Below are 22266 nucleotides of genomic sequence, written 5' to 3' on the forward strand. Positions count from 1 at the left end.
TCGCAATGTACATGTTAAAATTCATCATAACATAAGGAAATAAACCAGTCCACCTTTGAATGACTATTTTTAAAAGGATAGCTACCTCCCCTGGATTATCTAAACTATGAGCAACGAATTTATTTCTAATATAATGAATATGCTTGTTATAGGTTAGAAATCTGAGGGGGGGGAAATTTTTCTTCCCCGTGCCCCCACTGTAGGAAAGACAGAGTTTGAATGGAAAGGGGAGGGCAATTAGCTTTACAAAAGAACATAGCTGGCCGAACCGCATTCCTAACAGATGGCTCATCAGAGGCTGGGGGGAGAAGGGGAGGAGTTTTGGGGGAGGAGTAGGCTGGCTTCTTCTCAGAAGGGAGAGGGGAGTTTTGCTGGGTTCTCCCTCTGGGGACGGAGACGGGGGTCTGCATGGGTGCATTTGGAGAAAAGGCCTAGAGACCTGTCTTTCTGGCTTCTCTTCCTGGTCAGCCCTGACTACTGGCCTCAACTTGCCTGCAAGCTATCTTTTGTCTCCAGCCCGGACCTGCTGCGTTTTCATCGGAGAGTTTCTGTGCTCACTGGGAGGAAAAAAAGGAGGAGCCTTGAGACACAGTCATCTGAGGACAACAGTGAGTTCCGTGGGGGTGGACTGTTTTCCTTTCCCCCTTCTTCCATTGGGGGAAGGGTCCCCATTTTCTTTTCAGCTTCTCCCACGACCCGAGACCACCCCCCAGACTCCCCTTCCCACGTGGTGACCACCAGAGCCCGACAGCGCCCCTGCGGGTCAACACAGAGAACTGAAGGCCCTGCACCTCCAGTGATCCCACAGCACCCCCTGCCAACTGTGATTAGAACTGCACTAAAGGACAGAGAAGTATTCAGACTTTTTTTTTTCTTTTGTTTGAAGGGGACTTTTGGGTACAGGACTATTGTCTAGGTTTTTTGTGTTCTGTTACTGTTCTTGCCAACATACAAATATCTTTTAATAAAGGGTTGTTATTTCTTCTTTTTTTTTTCCACACTTCCTCAATTAAAGCCCCTTAATTTTGAATTTACAATTGCTGAGAGAGAGGAGTTTGGTCTGTCTCATAATTCATCCTCTTCAGCAAACATTCCAGTCTCTTCTAACTGAGACAATGCTAAATATCCTGGTAGCTCAAAAATACATCCAAATAGCTACAAATTTAGCAGACAGAAAAAACCAGCAGATTTCAGATGCCTTTGTATAATAATTTTGAATGTGTTATTTGTGCATTTTTGGTAGTTTCCCACTGTGGAGATAGCACATTGCTGTGCAGATAGTACAATAAAGAAATATCAGATCCAAAACACAACTTAAAAATTCTGACATCAGATAGTCTTTAAAAATGTCAGAGGGAAAAAAAAGACAGTATCTAAAGGAAGTGTAAATGTACCATTTTTTGCTCACTTCAAAAATAAACAATGGTTTATGAAAATCTGTAATTCCCCCTTCATTCTCCTTTCTTCTATGCTAGAGGCCGTATATTACTGTAACCGCCCTCCTAGCTAAAATAGCTTTGACACAGCTTCAGGTGTCTACCAGAAACAGATGCTTCTGAATGACACACACTACTCCCAAACTCCAAGAATACATTTGATTTTTCTGCAGTAGTGAATATTTATAAAAAGGGGGCTTGCTGCAGTGGAACAAGGAGGGAAATACTGCTATGCCTTTTGTTTATATTCCATCTAAAATGTTGTCCACTACTCTGAATGAATCAGCAAGCGAATCAGTAAAACAAATAATGCATTTTGATTTATGCACAAGCTCTGTTCATTCACTTTAGTCCCAAAGACTCCTGCACTTCCATTCTATTTAGAGGCACTGTCTCTATTCTTTACATACATATATATACACACACATCTCAACATACTTTTGATACTTTTAAGAAGTATCGCCTATAAACCTTTACATAACTATGGAAGTGTGAAATGGTAACTGTGAAAAGCTATAATAGGATTAAAATTCTTAATTCTTTGGGTTTTTTCTATGGGAACATCTGCAGGTATGCAAAAAAAAGGGATATGAAAACTCTATGTGATTGATTGCTTAACTATGAAGTGTATGCCACCCACATCAACAGTTGCCAGTAAATCTATTCTTAGTACAAATAGCATGCAAGTCACATTTATGTCAGGCTGTTTTTTGGATAGACAAACACTGTACTGCAACGATCTTCTTGTTTATAGAGACTTAATGCCCCACAACTTGTTTGTTGTTTGTTTTGCTGTTGTTGTTTCTCTCATTTGTTTATTACTTTTCCTTTAATTTTCTAAGCTATGATAAGATATGAACTGACACAGTGGGAATCTCTACTTTAATAAATCTTTTCCTAGTCAGATGAGGCTGTCTACTTGACATATTCATGGCCAGGAAAGAATTCTTTACACACAGGGATGTACACTTGAAAAAATCAGGCAATAAATCTAAATGCTTTCCCATGATGTAAAGGAGAAACAACTCAGTATTAAAATACAATTTTTTTTTACTTTTGTGTTGTTATTACTGGCAAATATGTACATATAGGATAGATTAGCTGAAGAGGACAGTACAGCTTACTGATTCTATTCTCTTTGGTAGTGAAGGTCTGTTCTCCAGTAAACAATCAAATTATCAAATTGACAATCTCATGGTATAAAAGTACTTGATGGTCTTTCAGTTTTCCACCATGCTGATGGAATATTATTTTATTACTGTGAATACAAAGCATTTCCGAGAAAACTGAAACAAACATAGATTTATGAACAATTTTTTTAAATAGCAATTAATAGAATACACTGATTTTTTTAAGAAGCTATCTATTCAAATATTTATGTAGTCATACTGCAGAACTGAAATAAAAATACAGCCTATAGAGACATAAATGATCTTAGATTTCCATTCCTATCCTGACTTTACTGCTATACAGTAAGGCGTGTAACACCGTAGACTAATGGACTTAGAGTCTGTTCAGTAGAAAACTTGGACTTCTACAAAACTTCAAAAAATCCACTGTATAGTGACGCCATTCATACTGTGAGCAGTTGAAATGCTTATTCCAAGTAAATATTTTCTGCATTCTTTATGGTAGCTCAGATAAGCCTGGAGGAACTATATTACATTGTGTGGCATTACGCATATGAGCAGCCTGTTTCTCATTTCTAATGCTGTCATTTCATGTGTTGCTTTATCATTGCAAAAAGCACCTCTATTATCAAGGTTTTTGTGTATGGCCAGTCTTCGCGAGCGAAGATTTGGGAAAGGTCTTTACCCTTCAAGCCTGTGCAATGGTTTTTTAGGTGAGACACAGTGTGCACTGAACTGAGCCCACCCTTTAATCCTGAGGTTCATCTGCCGGGGCCGAGCGAGCTTGGACAGTGGCAGTGAGGTCCTCAGAACATAGGTTTGTTTAGAGTGACCTTCTCTTAGATGGATGGCCTTACAGGGCTGACGAGCTCCATCTGCCCAGGGGACTTTTACCCTGACCGGGAAACGAACCCGGGTCGCAGCGGTAAGAGTGCTGCATCCTAACCACTAGACCACCAGGGGTCCTCTCCTAACCACTAGACCACCAGGGGTCCCCTGTAAACTGCATAAAACAAATAATGTACTTGTTGAATTAACTTCATTTACTAATGTAGTTTCTATTCTATCCTCAGTTATTTTTTTGTAGAATTTTGAAATTTTGTCCTCAAATTTGTTCATGAGTGTTGTTCTTACTCTTTTTTTTCCATTAATACTGTCATTACTGTCATATTCATCAATGAATTTTAAAAAGTTTATCCAAATGTCAGCTGAAAATACTTCTGTAAAAAGCATGCCCCTTAAAGCATAAGACGTATACATATATATATGTATATATACATATATATAAGCTCTTCATAGTTTCCCCATTGCAGGTCCTGGCTTTTTTTAAAAATTTGTAGCACAATGCGTCTTTGTTCTACAAGTACTAGAATAATAGAATCATTTTAGTTGGAAAAGACTTCTAAGAACATCAAGTAGAACCAGGAAGCCAACATTGCCAAGTCCACCGCTAAATCATGTCCTTAAACTCCACATCTATGTGCTTTTTAACTATCTCCAGAGATGGCAATTTAATTCTTGGTGACCCTTTCAGTGAAGAAATTTTTCTTAATGTCCATTCTAAACCTCCCCTGGTACAATTTAAGGCCATTTTCTCTTGTTCTATTGTTTTACTTGGAAGAAGAAACTGACCCACAGCTTCCTACAACCTTCTTTCAGGTAGTCGTAGAGAGTGACAAGGTCTTTCCTCGGCTTCCTTTCAGGATAAACAACCCCAACCAGGTGGTTTGCTCTGCTGTTCCCCCACTAGCATCACTTTGAGCCTGTGTGCTGGTTTTAGCTGGGGCAGAGTTAATTTTCTTCGTAGTAGCTAGTATGGGGCTATGTTTTGGAGCAGCTGAGTGATGCTCAGTTGCTGGCTGGGGTTAAACCACACCACCTTGGATTAACAGAGTAGATGAAGCTTTGCCTTCCATGCTGGAAGCAGCCCTGACATGGGGAGTTCAATCTTCTCACTTTGAGCCTCACACTGCAGCCCTCTCCCTCCTTCAGTCCCACATATCTGTAAGGTCGGATGTCCCCACATGAAAATTCAAGAACCTCACATCAAGCATTCTTACCAGCTGTTATTTAACCTGATCACAGAACCTTCAGTGGTAAGAGATTCCAAACCATCTCGAATAACATGGATACATTACAGGACATACTTTTTAGCTGATAAGACTAATACTTTTTCCCTGCAAAACCTAAGATGTTGGAAGGGTTGGTTTTGGTTTTTTTGTTGATTTGATTCTTGTTTTGGTTGCTTGCTTTTTTCTTTTATGTGTGTTTGTTTGTTTGGGGGTTTGCTTATCTTAAACTCATAGAATCACAGAATAGTTTGAGCTGGGAGGAACCTTTTCAAGGTCATCTAGTCCAGACCCCAGGCAATGAGCAGAGACATCTTCAACTGATCTTGAATGTTTCCAGGCATGGGGCATTCAGCACCTCTCTGGGCAACATATGTCAGTGTTCTACCAACCTCTTTGTGAAAAAAATCTTCCCTGTATCTAATTTAAATAAAGGATGGCATTATAATAAATCTGGAAATATACATTAATTAACACTTCCATCTGCAACATGTACAGAAAGCAATCATTTTCCTTTTGTTACAGTCCTTTTTTGATATTTGAGGACTTTTATGATTAATTTTCCCAGTCACTTCCTTCTGAGCAAACAAGGAAATGCTCTCAACATGTCTTTTCAGAAAATTTTTCCCTAAATTTTTATCATACTTACTAGCTTTACTGGGCCTAGTAAAGCTAGTGACTGGGAAAATTTCTAAAACTATTGACAGCTGAGCTGTAAAGTTCTAGACAAACCACAGAAAATGATAATCTATGAGGTTCATTTGCTAAAACAGTTTATTAACAGCAGCAGCAAGAAATTCCATAACAAGCACAAAAAAACTAGACAGGAAGGTGAAAGAGGAGCTCTAACATACAGAAATATATAACACACTGTGGAAAAATTACCTAAACTCTGCCTATGCATACTGGAAGTTACAAATAAGGAAAAGAAAATTTTTACATATCGCAGACAGCTTTAGATTAGAGGAAAAATGGCAACTGAAAAAAAACAACAAAATTTTGGGCACATTTGGAAATGTATTAAGAACATGACAGAGGATGGCAACTGTGCCACTCATTAAAATTTAATGTGCCCACACCTTGAGTACTGAGAGAAGTTTTGGTCTTTGAGTATAAAAATATGTCTTATGATCCAAGCAGAGTTAAGTCAGGTACAGAAATGAACTAGTAAATTGACTGTTCAGTACAGGTACTTTATGAGGATGGACTAGAGAGGTTGACGTTCTTTGACCTATTGACTGAGAACTGCAGAAAGACACAGTCAAGATTTATGAACAAGGAAGGCAATGCATTTTGCTCCAAGTGAACTAGGATTACTATATTTTTCTTTTTGTTTGTTTGGGTTTTGTACTATTATTCAGTATTTCTACAAAAGACAAAGTAGCGTTCAGTGAAATCTCATAGTGAGAAGATGACAGTAATTTCTTCTAGGTAATAAAATGTAAGATAAGATAAACACTAAACTGTTGTTCACCATATCTGACAACACTATAATTGAAGACAACTTATGAAACTCCTAAAGGAAGCTAATTTAAAAGAGAGAGAAAATATTTCTTTAAAATGCATGTAGTGAACTTTCGTAACTTGTTACCACAGGATAGCATTAGCAAGTTCAGAAACAGCCTAACTTATGGACAATATATTCATATAGAGATAGTATAAGGACTAGGTAAGGTAACACACCCTTATAACCCTAATGCAACAGTTGTGGATGCTGGGAAAGTATTAGAGAAACAGACTACAGAAGGTGCTCAAGTTAATGTGTTCTCCCTAAACAACAGCTCCCTACTGTCATTGTCAGAGGTAGGATACTGTGCTACATGGACCACTAACCCAGAAGGCTTTTATTATATCTTGGTTTCTTAAGACTTCTTTGTTCAATAGGTTTTTTTATTTTCCATCTTCTCAATCAAGACTGAATTATTCATGTATTCATGATTCAAGTAAAATCAAATAAAATGTATCTAATAAAATACAGGCTTAGATCTGAGAGGAAAGCTCAATTCCAAGAGAAGATGATAACTTGGGCCGAAGGCAAGACTTGCACAGATTTTGAATTCCATTCACTCAGGAATCAAAAGCTCTGTGATGTTTCACAATAATGTAAATAATACTAACAAGATAAAAGATAAAGGAACACACACATATGCACAAAGAAACAATAACTGAAGTTTTAAATGTCACTAGGGGGGAAACAAAGAATAGAATACTAGAAACAGAGGACAATCTGTAGACACGATTTGATCTAACCATTTCCCGTGGGCAGCTACTATTTGTGAAATGATAACCCAGGAACATTTCTTTCCAGAAGCAACAGAAGCTGGTACAGTATTTGAGAAAAAAAAATTATAATAAACACAGCAGTTATTATACAGGACTTAAACAAAGCAAAGAGTTATTAATTTTGTTGAATGGATTCACTCATTTAGTTCACTTGTATTTAAGCCTTCACTCTGTCAATAATCAATGCAAAAGACAACAACCAGTTTAAACAAGAAGAAATTAATTTGGCTGGAGTTGGAAATCAGAGTGTGTGAAAGGTTATTGAATTCAAAAAAATAAATAAATTGCACTCTCTCCTTCAAGCCACAGTTTTCTATTTGCATTAATTAGGTGAGTACAATCCTATTATTAGGGACTGGATTTTCAAAGGAAAACTAAAAGCACACCTTGAAGAAGTACATTTCATGCAGCAAAATCTTAGGATTTCTCTCATTCCGCACTTCAGAAATTGAATGGATTAATGACAGAAGCTAAGAAATACTGCAAATTGAATATTTGACTGTATTATAAAGAATAAAGACTAGTTTATGATTATTTATTTACTAGTAACTTACTAGTTTATGATGATTATGACTAATTTATGGATACATCCAGCCATGGAGGTCTCAGTACAAGAAAGACATGGACCCTTTGGAATGGGTCCACACGAAGGACACAAAAACTACAGAGGGCTGTAGCACCTCTTCTGTGAGAACAGGCTGAGAATGTTGAAGTTGTTCAGCTTGGAGAAGGCTCCATGGAGACCATACTCTAGCCTTTCAGTACTTGAAGGGGGCCTATAAAGAAGATGGGGACAGATATTTTAGCAGGACCTGTAGCAGTAGGACAAGGGGTAATGGTTTTAAACTAGGAGAGGATAATTTTAGATTAGATATAAGGATGTAGGTGGTGAAACACTAGAACATGCAGAGACACTGTAGATGGGCCATAATTGGTAGTATTGAAGGTCAGGTTAGAAGGGCTTTTGACCAACTTGTAGTTGAAGATGTCCCTGCTCATTGCAGGGCAGTTGGACTGGATGGCCTTTAAAGGTCCCTTAGAACCCAAATCATTCTAGGATTTTGTGATCTGATGATTACAAAGTGCTGTAATTCTTCATGAAGGTAAAAGCTGTCAGCCTCTATTAGGGTTTTAAAATATAATCAGGACCTCTTAAACATCCCACAAAAGGGTAGTATGCACATCCCAAAATAAAAAGGTTTCTTTGTCAACATGCAATGATAGCAGGTAAAATCTCTGAGAAACAAAGTGCTCCACAGGAGAGGTGAAGATTTTCATCATTGGTATCAGTACCAAATGAATCCTCTATTAGGTAAAGACAATTTGGCAAAAGCGCAAACACAACAACATTTATATATTTATATCACTGAGATAAGAATTAATAAAGTGGCAAGCTAAAGGTCTATGTATCTCCATATTGAACTACAAACCCTGCCAAAACCATAGAATCACAGAATCATAGAATGTTAAGGGGTTGGAATGGACCTTGAAGATCAATTAGTCCCAGCTCTCCCTGCCATAAGCAGTGACATCTCCCACTAGAGGTTGCTTAAGGCCTTATCCAACCTGGCTTTGAACACTGCCAGGGTTGGGGCATCTACAACTTCCCTGGGCAACCTGTTGCAGTGTCTCACCACCCTCACAGTAAAAGATTTCTTCCTAGTATCTAAAGCAAATTTCCCCTCTTTCAATTTGTATCCATTACTCCTTGTACTATCACTACAGTTCCTGATGAAGAAATCAAAGATATTGTTTCTCATTGGTCTCATTAGATTTTTAAGACTAGCAATCATTCACCAGTCACATTAAGAAGAGTCCGAAGGGAAAATCACCTACTATTAACACAAAATATGAATGATAAATATGATGGCTGGCACAGGGTTTTATTGAAACATATGCACTATGAAAAATTAAGAGCAAATATAGTAAAATCAGAATAGTCAGATTGTGCTTATGATCTATTGGCTTTAGTAGTATTGTGGACTTTTTTCCTGTTTGTCCATGTGAAAAAGAAAATAAGTTAACTCTTTTTAATGCGAGAATAATAAAACCATTTTGTACTTGACACAAAAAAGCCCACAAAATTGATAGTGAGAATGATGATGTGCAAATATATTTTCCAAGAAATCAATAATCAGTGTGCTTTTTAAAATGTCAGACAAAATCGCTACCTGGTTAAGATATCATTCATGTGATCTGCTCTGTGTTCCAACCATACTGAAACTTTTCATGACCTTTTGAGACAAGAAAAAGCATGGATCTGTTCATCACCAAAAAGACAAATGTCATGTCCAGTTAAGACAAATTCTGAAGATATAACATTTGAATTATTAATAACAGAAAAGGGAAGAATTTATATAACTTATTCACAAAACATGTAGTGGAATTGTCAACAGTGACGCATAAGGTGAGTGTCTGCAATAAAATAATGGATGATTTCATGGGCCAATCCATGTTACACAACCAACACCACAATGTCCACTCACACGGTAGTATGAAAATGGGGTATCTGGGTCTGTATTTTGGGTCTGTACTAATTGTACCTCTATTTATCAGAGAATAAGAGTATGTCAGAAAATAAGATACCAGAACATTTAGTGTGACGCACAGCCTACTTTATACCCCTAAGTGAGGAAACCGAGAAATAAGGACAGCAATGTTTTTGGTTCCAGTGACTTATTTCTTTTGTACCAGATCTCACAGAAAAGAATTTTGTGAGGGTACATGGTTTCAAAACCAGAGAATATTAATTTAAAGAAAGGTATTGCTTACATAAATAAAGTCCTAAGGACCTCACAGATATACAAATCATAGACATTCTAATTAAATACTTCAATTCTACTTCAGCTAAGATCTTAATTCACGATTTCATTTTTTCTTGCCTAGACTAATACAGTAATTTCTTTCACAGTCTCTACAAATTCCCATTTTTTTAATGCAGATGGCCGAGGTACACAGAGTTCATATCTATCCTCGAGATAATTCTTATTCTTCTTCAACATCACATTCAAAACAGTTTTTGCTCTTGCAATCCTAAAAATAATAGCTTTCTAACTTTCAAAAAAATATATACTAGTTTGTTTTTTTTTCTGCCTTCTTATTTGCCCAAACCCCATTTTATTCTTAAATATTGTCATCTTGTTATTGGTAATATTTGATATTCGATCCTTTTGAAAGAATTTTTTACATGCTTTTCTACCTCATTGCTACTTTATTTTATAAACTCATGCATAGTGTTTTATATCTTATTTGGAATGAAGAAGGCAGAAATTTCTGAGTCTAATGTACGAAAAAAGATTTCACCTTTTGCTAGAAAGACATCAAGAGTGTGTATATGTATGAAGTGCTGGAGTTCACATGTGTAACACTCCAGATTGAAACAGTTAAAAAAAAGCCATTATCTTAATCGATTTCCTGTATATTGGGGTGTTACCCAAAATAGACATAGGCTAGTATTAAAAATAAGCACACATATAACTGTTTACAAGATCAGTGCTTTATCTTGGAGTTGCAGAAATTAATACACACAAGGAATAACAAAATGAAAAAACCCTACCTCTACCAATTCAAATAGGTCTGGATTATAAAAGTCATGAGCTATGATTGTGTTCCACTAATAATCAGGGATATTGTTTCATATATTTGTTGATTTATTCTATCATACTGACTATAACAGTAAACAATCTCATTTGAAAGAGTTGTTCCAGGCAGAGATTTCATAGTAGGTATTATAATCACATTATATTGTATTGCACAGAATGACTGAAGATATATACAGGAAACTTAACTGAAACTGAGATCCAAGATATTACAATTTACCAGGAATTCAAGCATTTACTTTTCATGTATAATGCAAATCTCTTTTTATAAACCAAAACATCTTTAGAAGTTTTAAGATCCTAGTATAAAGGATCTTAAATCTCTACATGGGATTGCTCTGCATGATTACATTAAAAAAAAGAAACAGGTAACTTTTTTTCATTAAACTGAGGATAAAATTAAAAACAAAACAAAACAAAGAAATAAAAAAATTTGACAAGAGGAAATGGCTTCAAGTTGCATCAGGGGAGATTTAAGTCGGATATTAGGAAAAATTTCTTTATGAAAAGTGTTTTACTGCATGGAAACAGGCTGCCAAGGGAAGTGGTTGAATCACCAGCCCTGGAGGTATTTGAAAGGCGTGTAGATATTGCATTTAGGGACATGGTTCAGTAGTGGACTTGGCAGTGTTACACTAATGGTTCTTATAGATCTTTTCCAACCTAAAGAATTCTATGATTCTAAATGATTCTGTGATCATATACTAGTGTCTTTCTTCTCTGCTTTTTGCTCTTTAACAGTGACAGAAGAAGACTTTTAAGCATCTAACACCTTGAGGAAGTTTATACTGGGCAGAGTTTTTCAATTGTTCAGATTTATCTCTAAGTAAACAAGGCTCAGGAGGTGGAGAGGGAGGAGAAGGGTTTTGGGTGTGTGATGGCAAAATCTCTCCGCACCAAACAGAAGGAGTAAACCCCCCACTCTGGGAAGACCACATACACACGATACATTCACATGAGAGGCAGCTGAGAAGGGGTCATAAACCATCAAAGACCCCCAAAGCATCCCCAAAACTCATTCCTGAGGCCTGCTACCACCAGAGGACTGCACATGATCCAAGTGAGGCAACAAATCAAGAGCCTATTGCAAGAGACTGCAAAGCTTTCTGCCCCAGGGGAGGTGCCTGGCACTTCCTGAACATATATTAATCCATTGGACTCTATGTTTTGTGGGAACCTCACCACCAAGAAGACCAGAAGAACAGGACCCATGGGATGCCACGGGGTTCCACGGAGTGGTGATACTTTCTATTTAATCCCTCTGTCACTCTCTTTCTTCCCTGTCCCCTCCTTTTATCTATTTCTTTCTATCTGTCTCTCTCTGCTTCACACTTACTGTTAAATAAAATCTATACTATTGACTTTGGCACACAGTCTCATTTGCACCTTAATTCGAAGGCATTTTTAATAATTTTAATAATCGGATCATAACACAGTTATATAATAGACCATTTCAGCTTAAATAATAAAATGTATCAAAGTCTATGTGCCTTATAATGGAAACTGTTACTCAGTCTCAACTATAGGCATTGCCATCAGCTCTTCTCAGAATATAGTAAAAAAACCCAAACATCTGAAACCTGATATTTTCCTTCAATTAGCAGAATTTTTGTTATACATAATTAATTCAGAGTTATCAGCAGTGTAACCTACCACCTGCCACTTGCAATTTCTAACTTTAAACATGTTACCTTTTATGTTTTGTTCTCAGTACTACACCCACATTTCCAACAAGCACAAAGCAAAATTAGATTATTATGTACTACTTCATCAACAGTTCCTGAATCATGGAACATAAAGTATAAATATATATGAGAATGGATTGTCTAACTTACAAGTAACATAAGAAATATATTCAACAGACAAGCTATGACTTTGAAAACTTTCACTAGAATTTTTTTTTTCAAAGAAAAATGAACAAGGGTTATTGCGTGCCTTTTATTGGGCAGGGAAGCAGGTGATTGAGCAGAAAAAGTTCTTCTTTCTCACTTTTCCACTAGACAGGAATCCCTTAACTTACACTAAACTATCTAAAAGACATTGTGCCCACTAAGCTGACATAAATTCTTGCAAATCAGAGATTTGATGTTGAATTAAAGGCATCTCATTTAATTATTTCATAACTGAAAATTTATACCTAAGCACATCAATAGCAGTTCCATTTTGATTCAGAAAAACAAAGATTTTTTTTTCACCACTTCTTGTAAGACAGTTTTTCAAAGTATCCTGAGCAATAAAGTTATTTTCAGTTAAAACTATTAGGATAAAGAAACACCCCATAATGACCCTTTAAATATATTATCATGTGATATTTAAAAAGAGATATAAAAAAATGAAGGCTTTTAAAAATTCCTTTCCTCTTCAAATAGACTTAAATTTTTTTCTATTTGTTGGTCTTTCTAGTCAGAGTCCTGTGCTTCCTGTAGCACTGAAACAAAGCCAAACCTCATGTGAAAACAATAGAGTTAGATCCTGTATTGTTGTCTTAATATTTTCTGATTCAATACTAAAATGTTCGTCTCCAGAAGCTTAATACAAATTTCACTGAATAGCAAAAGACAATATCTTTGAACTTAACAGATTTTAATCAGATATTCTACAACTTTCTATTATATCTAAGTCACTGCAATAGGGCATGAATGGGCAACAAAAAAGGAGTAATTCCCTCATAATATATTTTGAACTATGGTCTACTGAGCCATTCTCTCAGAACAGTAACATGATTAGATATATATTGCTGTGCTTGCAAGATTAAATCTGTATGAAACTGATTTGGACTGAAATCAGGTGACATCACAGGGTTCCACAGGCACCATGATGATTACCACCGGATAGCAGACTCTTTTCACCACGTATATGAGGACCAGTGGTCCTCAGACAGACTTCCTTGCTATTTGATGTATGGGTATTTCAGTGTCCATGTTATAAGAAACTGGCTAGCACAAGTAAATGCTAAGATAGAACCATAGAATCATTTAGGTTGGAAAAGACATTTAAAATTGTTGAACATGAACTGTCTCTTTCCACTTGATCAGTTAAAAAGGAAAATGCCAAAAAAGCCTTTTTCTATTCTTTGGTTCACTATGTACCAGGCAGGGTCTGCGAGCAGAGCATGCCTGCAGCAGCCCACAGCTGCAGGGAACACCAGTCCAACGGCTTGGTTCTCCCTTCATGAGTCTCAGCAATACTTGAGATGTGCAGCTGCCCTCAGACCCTGCTTCCTTCTAAGGACAGGAAGCACGTGTGTGGTCAGGGGACACTGATGGGTTAGAATATGCTGGAGTGTCCTTCTGCTCATGTGAATTGAGCGAGCCCTGGAGAAGGCCTCAGATATAAAGTTGATTGAGATAACTATGGCACTACAGAGACAGATAGTCTGATATTCTTTTCAGCCACAGACAGCTTGCAGCATGGCCTACATCATGGCCTGGGTTTTAAAGTACCACAAAAGCTCCAAATACTGAAAAAAAAATCTGCCTGGATATTCTTCCAAGTTCCATCTCTTGTAACAAAAAAAAAAATAAATTCCTTTATATATTTGCACCAATGAGTATTTTAAATTCATATGCTCTATAGGGAGAAGCTATTTGTCATACAACCAATGGTGCAAATTTCTTAACAATTGATAAAAAATAGATAGAAATGCAGTGAAAAGGTGAGGTAGATTAAAAAAAAATCTATAACCTAATGTGAATTTAAAAGCACTATTTTTTTACCTATTGCTTCTTATATTCTTCATATGTAGTACAGTTCTATTAAACAAGAAATTTTCACTAATAATTCAGGATCTTTTAAGTAAAATGGCTGATGTGGGAGAAAACATAAAGGACATTGTGTTTTGATTTGTTATTCTGTTTTTTGCCTAGGAATATGTGTCAGCAGTTACATGAATAATTTTTAATTTTGAGGCCTTGAAACTCACCCTGAGGACTCCCATCCGAAAGAAAGGATCTTCAGAATGAAAAGAAGAAAATAGTAAAAATACAGTAACGTTATGGCTGTCATCAGGCAACAGCTGCTAGTTGTATTACTAATCAAAATTAAATCTAGAAAAAAAACTTATTAGATTTTGACAAGCAGACTAATGCAGTGCTTGGTAAATGCAGTAGATACCCCACAACAAAGGTTCATGGGAGTTAGAGTGTTCCTAAAGTCCTGCCAGGAGTCTTAATTCAAAGGTGGACAAGATTCCTATGAAGTCAAAGTAAACCACCTTCAAATGAAAGATATTTGTGGGTCTTTCACTTCTTTTAAGGTTAGCTGGTTGAGACATATACAATCAAGTCCATTTATTTCAGTGTTTGCTGAAATTATTAGCTCTTAGAATTACCACCATTACCATTGGTGGTAATGAGTATCTGACATATAAACCAGTAACAAATTACTACACCTGGAGAACACTCCTATGAGAAACAAGACATTCATTACTTTGCACTTCTTTCAAGAACAATATGTCCTAAGAGAAGCACATGGATGGTAAATATGTATCACTATCCCTTCATGACACATTGAAAAGTCACAGACTAATCAACTATATTTAAATTTGCATTTTTTTTTAAATTTCATTTTGCATCTGCTCGTCTTTGAAAAGAAACAACTCCAGAAATGGATTCTTCAAAACTTTTAAAAACTAACAGATGTTGATTTTAGGTACATGTGCTTATTTTTTTTTCTTAAGCAGTTCAGTTTCAAAAATTCTGCTTCTAAGATTTTATCATGGAAATGCTACTAGGTAAAAAGAAGATTTTACCTGAAGAGAAGCAGAAAGACAGAATGTAGAAGAATGATGAATATCCAAAAGCTATGTAAAGAAACGTTGTTTTAAAAACAATTACACAAGCCAAATTCATTTGTACTACACATGTATCTTATGTTATACTGCACTCACTCTTAGTTTTCTGATTTAATAGGATATTAGCTGAACAAGGAGGTGGCGTCTCAAAATAAATAAAACAGCATATTGAATACAAAATGAAAGGTTCTTCTACTTATATGTATAACTATGTGAAAACTATTAACAGTATAGCATAATAGTAGTCCATTATGTTCAGAAGTAAAATTATTTTTGATAAGTTTTTTACCTTCTTTCATGATAACAACTCACCTCATGATAAATGAGGTTTTTATATGAACAATTTATAGCATTATAATTAACCATTCAACATAACAGCAATTACAAAAAATTATTTTATTTTAAGATACACCTTATAGCATTTTGTAATGCATTGTATTATTTTTATTATCTTGGTATACTTTGCAAGTGTTGTTTTACCAGAGCATTCTGAAACTCCAGCAGAATGTACTGTACTACACAAATCTGAGGTCAGAAGAAAAATTTTGGAGTAATTTTTTTTTAAAAAATATATATTGTACTTCATGTCAATTTTTTCAGACTCAGAAATAATATATGTTAACATATTCTATCAAGTTCCTTGGAGATGTTATCACACCTGAACCACAGGTTTACTAAAACAGAGGCATATTAAAAAAGAAATCCAGAAGAATCATTAGATGAATACAAAGTTCTGTTAAAAAACAACAGAATAAGCTTTTTCTGATTTTCCTGATTTAAAGCAGGCTTTCTTTTTATTTATTCTCTTCAAAAGTGCAAAGTAAGCCAGATATTTGCCATACAAATATCCACTTTGAAAATAGAGGCTTCAGCACAAAAGGGTACTGTGTTTAAGTAAAAGCAAAGGTTTACACAAGTAGACATGGTTGTATGTTCTTTTACAAATGATTAATCCATTTCACTATGATAGTAACTTTTAATCAGAACTGACTACAAGTGGATTAAAATCTAGACTTGGAAATTCATTCAAGTCAAAGGATCTGCATTGTTACCAGTTCTTACCATTTCATGTTGAAGACAAAAAACCTAGAGAAAACCTCACCATAGGAGAGATTTCTGGGAAAGAAACAGCCTTAGCAGCTAAAGTACCTTATTTTCATCTTCAATTTAAGTAAAGTGAAGTTTAACTCTTATGGTGTTTAGATATACAGGGAATTGTTGCATTTTCTGCCTGAGCACTTTTAGATGCAATCTGCTGATTTAAAATGTATTTCTTGAAAGAATAGTTTGTGAGAGAACAAAACCTCATTTAATCTACCTTCTTGCCTTAGAACTGCTCCCATAATAGCTATATCTGCTTCTGGGACTGCAAGTGCTTTACTAAATTCCAGGAAGGCTTCTACTCTTGCACCTTCCCTAGTGTTATAGATGAAATTGAACTTTTCCTTGCAGACATCATAAGCATGCTATCAAAATACTATCTAAGAGAAATGTTGAGAATTTTATGGACCAGCTAAGGAAATAGGAAAAGGATCAGCAACTTTTTAATACTTTAATATTGCAATCTTGACTATTAATATAGTAGAAAATTTCATGATCTAATCCTGAAAAGTGTACCAAAAGAAAAGCAAGACAAAACCATGTGAAAAGAAAACAAAACTCTACCTTAAGGACCTAAATTATAGACAGCAGAGTGGGCTTTACCCCTCTGCAATGGGTAGCAAACAGAGATCTGCTTCTTCCTCTTCTAACATGAGAATTTTCAGGGGTTTTACCTAATGCTTAAAATATTGCACAGTGTATGTACTGGATGGGAATTTGAAAAGCTTTTTTTTTCTTTTTCCTGAGGGATGGGGTTTGATAATGGGTTTTAAAATGTGAAGAAAAACAACCATCTTACACACCTCTGTTGACAACAACACTTGCAACACTGTCAGGGCACCAGAGGGGCTGGTATCTTCCTGGGGTCAGATGCCATAGGGTCCTCAGCTGGGTGATGGCAGGGTCTGGCAGATGGGGTGTGTCCCGCCCCCAGCAAGGGGCAGGGAGCTGGGGGCACCAGAGTCATCCCACTCCCAGGCATTGCTTACCTCCATGGGGACAGGGATCTGGGGACAGGGACAGACCAATTTGGCCAGGTGGACACATGCTGGTTAATCCAACTCTTAGAATAAAAACCAACAACTAACTCTTACTATCATTCACAAATTAAGTCAGAGAATGTATGTGTAAAAAAAGATAAGTAAAAAAACCCAAATAATACTAAACAGAATCCTCTCATGGAAGTACAGAGTCTCAAGAAGTCTGGTTATAGTCTCTCCTAAGTTTTAAATTAACAAATATGCTGGCAACTCATAAAGGTCGTTACAAAGATATGAGGTAAATTTGCTGGTTACTGTGTTTGATCAGGGCCTATCTTCAGTCCTAGAGACCAGAGAAAGCATGATAGTGCTTTTGCTGCTACTCCTGGGCTTGACAAAGTCAACAAGGGCATGAAAACACACTCTGGGGCAAATTCAGAAAAGATGGACACCACCTGAGGGAAACCGATTAAGCTTATTGTCAGGCGTCGTGTTCCCCATTCACACAGGCAGTGATGTTGTGAAGGCATCAGAGTTGAATATTGAAGAGAAGTCAAATTCTGTCATACAGCTGGTAAATGTCAAATTTCCTGAACACATCACATGTTTGTTGGTGTTTTCTGAAAGTAATTTCTTTTTCCCTTTCTATTCAGATAAGAACTGAATTATAAAAGTTCCCCAAATGTCATCTTTGTTGTTAGCATATTGTAAAACTAGTGTAAAATGGATTTGTAAATACCTTGTGCTTGTTTGTTCTTTTGAAGTGGATGGTCAACATTGTGTTAATTTTATAAAGTGTTCAGTTTTTCTTAGGAGCTCAACTGCAGCTGAATAATTTTTGCTGGGTAATATTTCTTGAGAAGCAATGTCTTCACATATAACCTTTGGCAAATCATTATCATCATACTAGTTTTTTGTTCTGTTATCACGTTATCACGTCTTGTAATATTTATAATAATAATATTTATAACAATAATATTTATATAATAAAAATTATATTTATTCTGAATGTAGCTGAAAATGTATGCATTGTTCTAACACATGAAGGCTGATGGGAAAACAGATGGATGTATATTTATTGATCTAATGTAGATTATGCATTAATTCTGAGAGTAGCTATGTTTTTAAATCACAGGAGTTCCACTCCAGCATGAATTAAATATAAAACCTCAAAATATGAAAGGCATAATTGTGAACTTACTGAAGCTTATTATTAAAGAAATAACATTATTAACACAATATATCTGTTAAAAAAACCCAAACCAACATAAAAGAGAAATGCAAGAAGTTAAGCCATTTAAAAAAAATATGTAACCAATGTGTCTCCAACTATAAGCAGGCATTTTAGCATTACTAAACTGGTAGATAACATAGCTCCTGGAATAGAACCTCAATGCCGCTTTGTCTCATTTTCATTGCCACTTCAAAGTTTCATTATCACCCTTTAATACCATTTCTGAAATTATTATCCTCAACAACAGCAATACCCGCAACAGCTTGTGAAAGGGAAAATTAAATTGGAAAAGGGAAATGTGGATTGAAGAGAGATGAGTTTGAATTAGGGTACTTCTGCAAAGTTCAACTTAATGCTTTGCTCTGTATCTTCATTTCAGGCCCTTATGTAAAAATTTAGGGGGAAAAAAAGATTCAGTGTTCCAGTAATTCTTCTTTGTAGAACTAGAGATGCAAATTATAATCTATTGTCTAGAAAAAGGACACTTGTTAGCAGAATTAAAGACAATAAATTCAATGTTTAATTTCACAACAATAAAGACTTATTTGTAAAAGTATTGCCAGCATGTGGACTGGTCCTTAGGGGCAGAGTCTTTAAACAGTCTAGTGCCTTAACCTTCTGAGTCAATGTCTTGGTTCTCATCCCAGCTGAACTAAAAGTTATAATAATGTATTTTTTGCTTTAGGACATTTTATCATACATGTAATTTCCACACTTTGGATGGATTAGCCTTCCTTGTTTAAAAACAGAGAACGTAAATTAATGGTTCATATATCCCTTTTGTAAAGTTCAAACATACAGAGATAAACATGTTCATAAAAGTAATTCTATTCTGGAAAACCAGACATTTTAGAGACACTTGAAATGTAATGCTTTTCTCACATAAAGACCTTTAACTTTTCTAATAGATACAGTACAGTATTTTAGACCTTAAAAACACAGCAAACGCCTTAAAATCCTCATCACATCTGAAAAGATGTGAACGTCTAGAAGCATGAAAACTCAATCTTAATAAATATTAATATTAGGAACCTTCTCCAATGTCCAGTAGAAAGTAAAAGAAAAACCTACCAATGGTGAGCAGGTTACATGATCATTCATGTCTCGCTGCTTTCAGTTCAGGATTTTAAATCTGGTTGCACAAATAAAGACAGTGCTTCACCTGTGTACTGATCTTGGTTGGAATAGCTAATTTTCACCACAGAAGCTCATGTGGTGCTGTTTTGGATCTGTGACTCAAGCAGTGCTGATAACTGAGGGATGTTTTAGCCTTTTCAAGCAGTGCTTACACAGCATCAAGGTCTTTTCCACTTCTCACACCGCTCAACCAACAAGAGGGCTGGATGTGCACAAGAAGCTGGGAGGGGCCACAGCTGGAACAGCTGACCCCAACTGATCCAAGGGACATCCCACATCACGTGGTGTCATGATCAGAAATAAAAGTAGGGGGAAGAAGGTGTAAGAGAGAACACTTGGAGTGATGGCATTTGTCTTCTCAAGTCACTGTAACATCATGGAGCCCTGCTTTCCTGAGGATAGCTGAAGAGCTGCTGGCCCATGGGAAGTGGTGAATTAATTCCTTCTTTTGCTTTGCTTATGAACATTGCTTTTACCCTCCCTATTAAAACATCTTTATCTTACTTGTATCTGTCCTACTCTCTTCCCCATCCCATCATGTGGGGAGTGAGTAGGTGCCTGTGTTGGGCTAAGCTGTCTACTGGGGCTATCCCACAATAAGTGGTCATTACATTTTAAGTGTAAAAATATATCTATGTATTTACAGATGAAAGGTTATAAATGTATATATATACATAAACGAAAACATGTCTTCCAACAAAAGGAACACAGTTACCATATCACAGTACTCCTGATTAGGGAGCCAAGATGATATTATAACCTGAGAACTTGTCAATTCTTTTTATAATCAATTTTATTTTTTATTTGAGGATAACTTGTGGCTGGACAGCAGCCGATATTGCCCATAGTAATTGTTCCCAACACCAGATGCAAAAAGAAAAACAAACACAGAAACAAATAAAAGCAGATCAACCAAGGAATAGTTTCTTCCTTATTTCTGAAATCAATCTCCAATACACGTGGTCCACTACATAAGAGAGGAAAAAACAAGGTTAAAACATCAGGCAGTCTTTTTGCCCTAACTTTTCTGCCTCCTATGCCTGTCACTTTTAGGTATGATTGATGCTAGGAGAGATAGTGTTGGTAGGTGTCAAGAAAAGAAAGTACAGTGCCAGAACACTGGTCCTGGTGAGTGATCAATCCATCTTGTGCTCCTCAAAGTCTGCTCCAACAGATAGACTACAATATCTCCTGGGGGCGGATGGCAAAAATTGCATCAGGATACACAGGAAGGACGATGCCCCAGCAAATATGAGTCACCATAAGAAGACTGAACTAGGTTGCATAGAACATTTTGCCCGTCCTCTTTGTACACTTTTGATTAGCAAAGGCCATTTTGCATGGTTTCCATGCAAGTGGAAAACAAGGCCTAAGCAACAAGATTTTTAGTTGTACCAATACCCTCATAAAGTCTTCTGCTGTACCAAAACAGAGTCCTTAGAAAGCTTAGTCCTTAGAGTTATCCTTTGAATGACTTTCAGGAACACTGTAAGACTATATCTTGAACACACCAGAAAATTGTGAGAATTAGGTCCATTGTTCAGAGTTTTTCTTAAAAGTGTCAAAACTGTAGTAGTAGAAAATCCAATATTTACTTAAAATTGAAACCAAAAGACATTACAATATTTACTCTTAGCTAAGAGTTAGAAGATGATACTCTCAAAGAAGTGTTCATGACAATATTTTTAGATGAAGTATATATTTCTGTACCTTTAGGAATGGAGGAGTGCATTGTACAAGCACCTGCTAGAATTAGAAGAAAAACATAAGACTCTTTCAAATGTTGAGTTTGAATTTTTAGTGATTCTCTCATCAACAAAATGTAGATTTTGGCAAAGGTCTACACTAGAGATGTAATTTGTGTCACAACATTTCAGAAATTCCTTGAGGGAAATTAAACATAGAAAAACCTGAATATGGAATACAGTTCTTAGAATTTCAAGATAGAATTTCATTACTCATGTACAAAATAGATTTATTTTAATCCTACACACTATTAGCAAGATGTATCACTCACTAAAATAACTAAACTTTCAAATTGATTCTTCACTGATACTGAGTAGAAGCCAACCACAAGCAAAATTCAGAAGTTTCGTCATAGATACTTCCTTATCTAGCTCAAATAGAATGTGTCATTAGCAAAATTTTATGCTTGACAACCCTTTTTGTGAAGAAATGTTTCCTAATATCCAATCTAAACCTACTCTAGTCACTTTGGGGCCATTTCCTCTTGTCTATCACTTGTTATGTGCAAGAAGATACAGACCTTTACCTGGCTACAGCCTCCTTTCAGGTAGTTGAAGAGAGTGATAAGATCTGCCCTGAACCTCCTTTTCTCCAGACTAAACAACCCCAGCTCCCTCAGCCGCTCCTCATAAGAATTATACTCCAAGTCTTTCAAAAAGCTTTGTTGCCCTTTATTATCATTGCACAGTGTCCAATAACAGTTTAAAAGCCCATGGGCAAAACTGCGATAGAGGAGGTCAAGGTTACTTTAAGACCACT

The 22266-nt window shown here is 36.1% G+C and overlaps 1 protein-coding gene and 1 non-coding gene across 10 annotated transcripts in view; both read right to left on the bottom strand.

The window, feature by feature from the left end:
• The window catches only part of CDH18 (cadherin 18), a 486743-nt gene that overhangs the window by 95133 nt on the left and 369344 nt on the right, over positions 1-22266 (bottom strand). The window lies entirely within an intron of this gene.
• TRNAK-CUU lies at positions 3458-3529 on the bottom strand. The gene has a single exon. It is a non-coding gene; the product is annotated as a tRNA-Lys (tRNA).

The sequence above is a fragment of the Lepidothrix coronata genome, unplaced genomic scaffold (genome assembly GCF_001604755.1).
Source record: "Lepidothrix coronata isolate B3197 unplaced genomic scaffold, Lepidothrix_coronata-1.0 Scaffold26, whole genome shotgun sequence".
NCBI classification, from domain to species: Eukaryota; Metazoa; Chordata; class Aves; order Passeriformes; family Pipridae; genus Lepidothrix; species Lepidothrix coronata.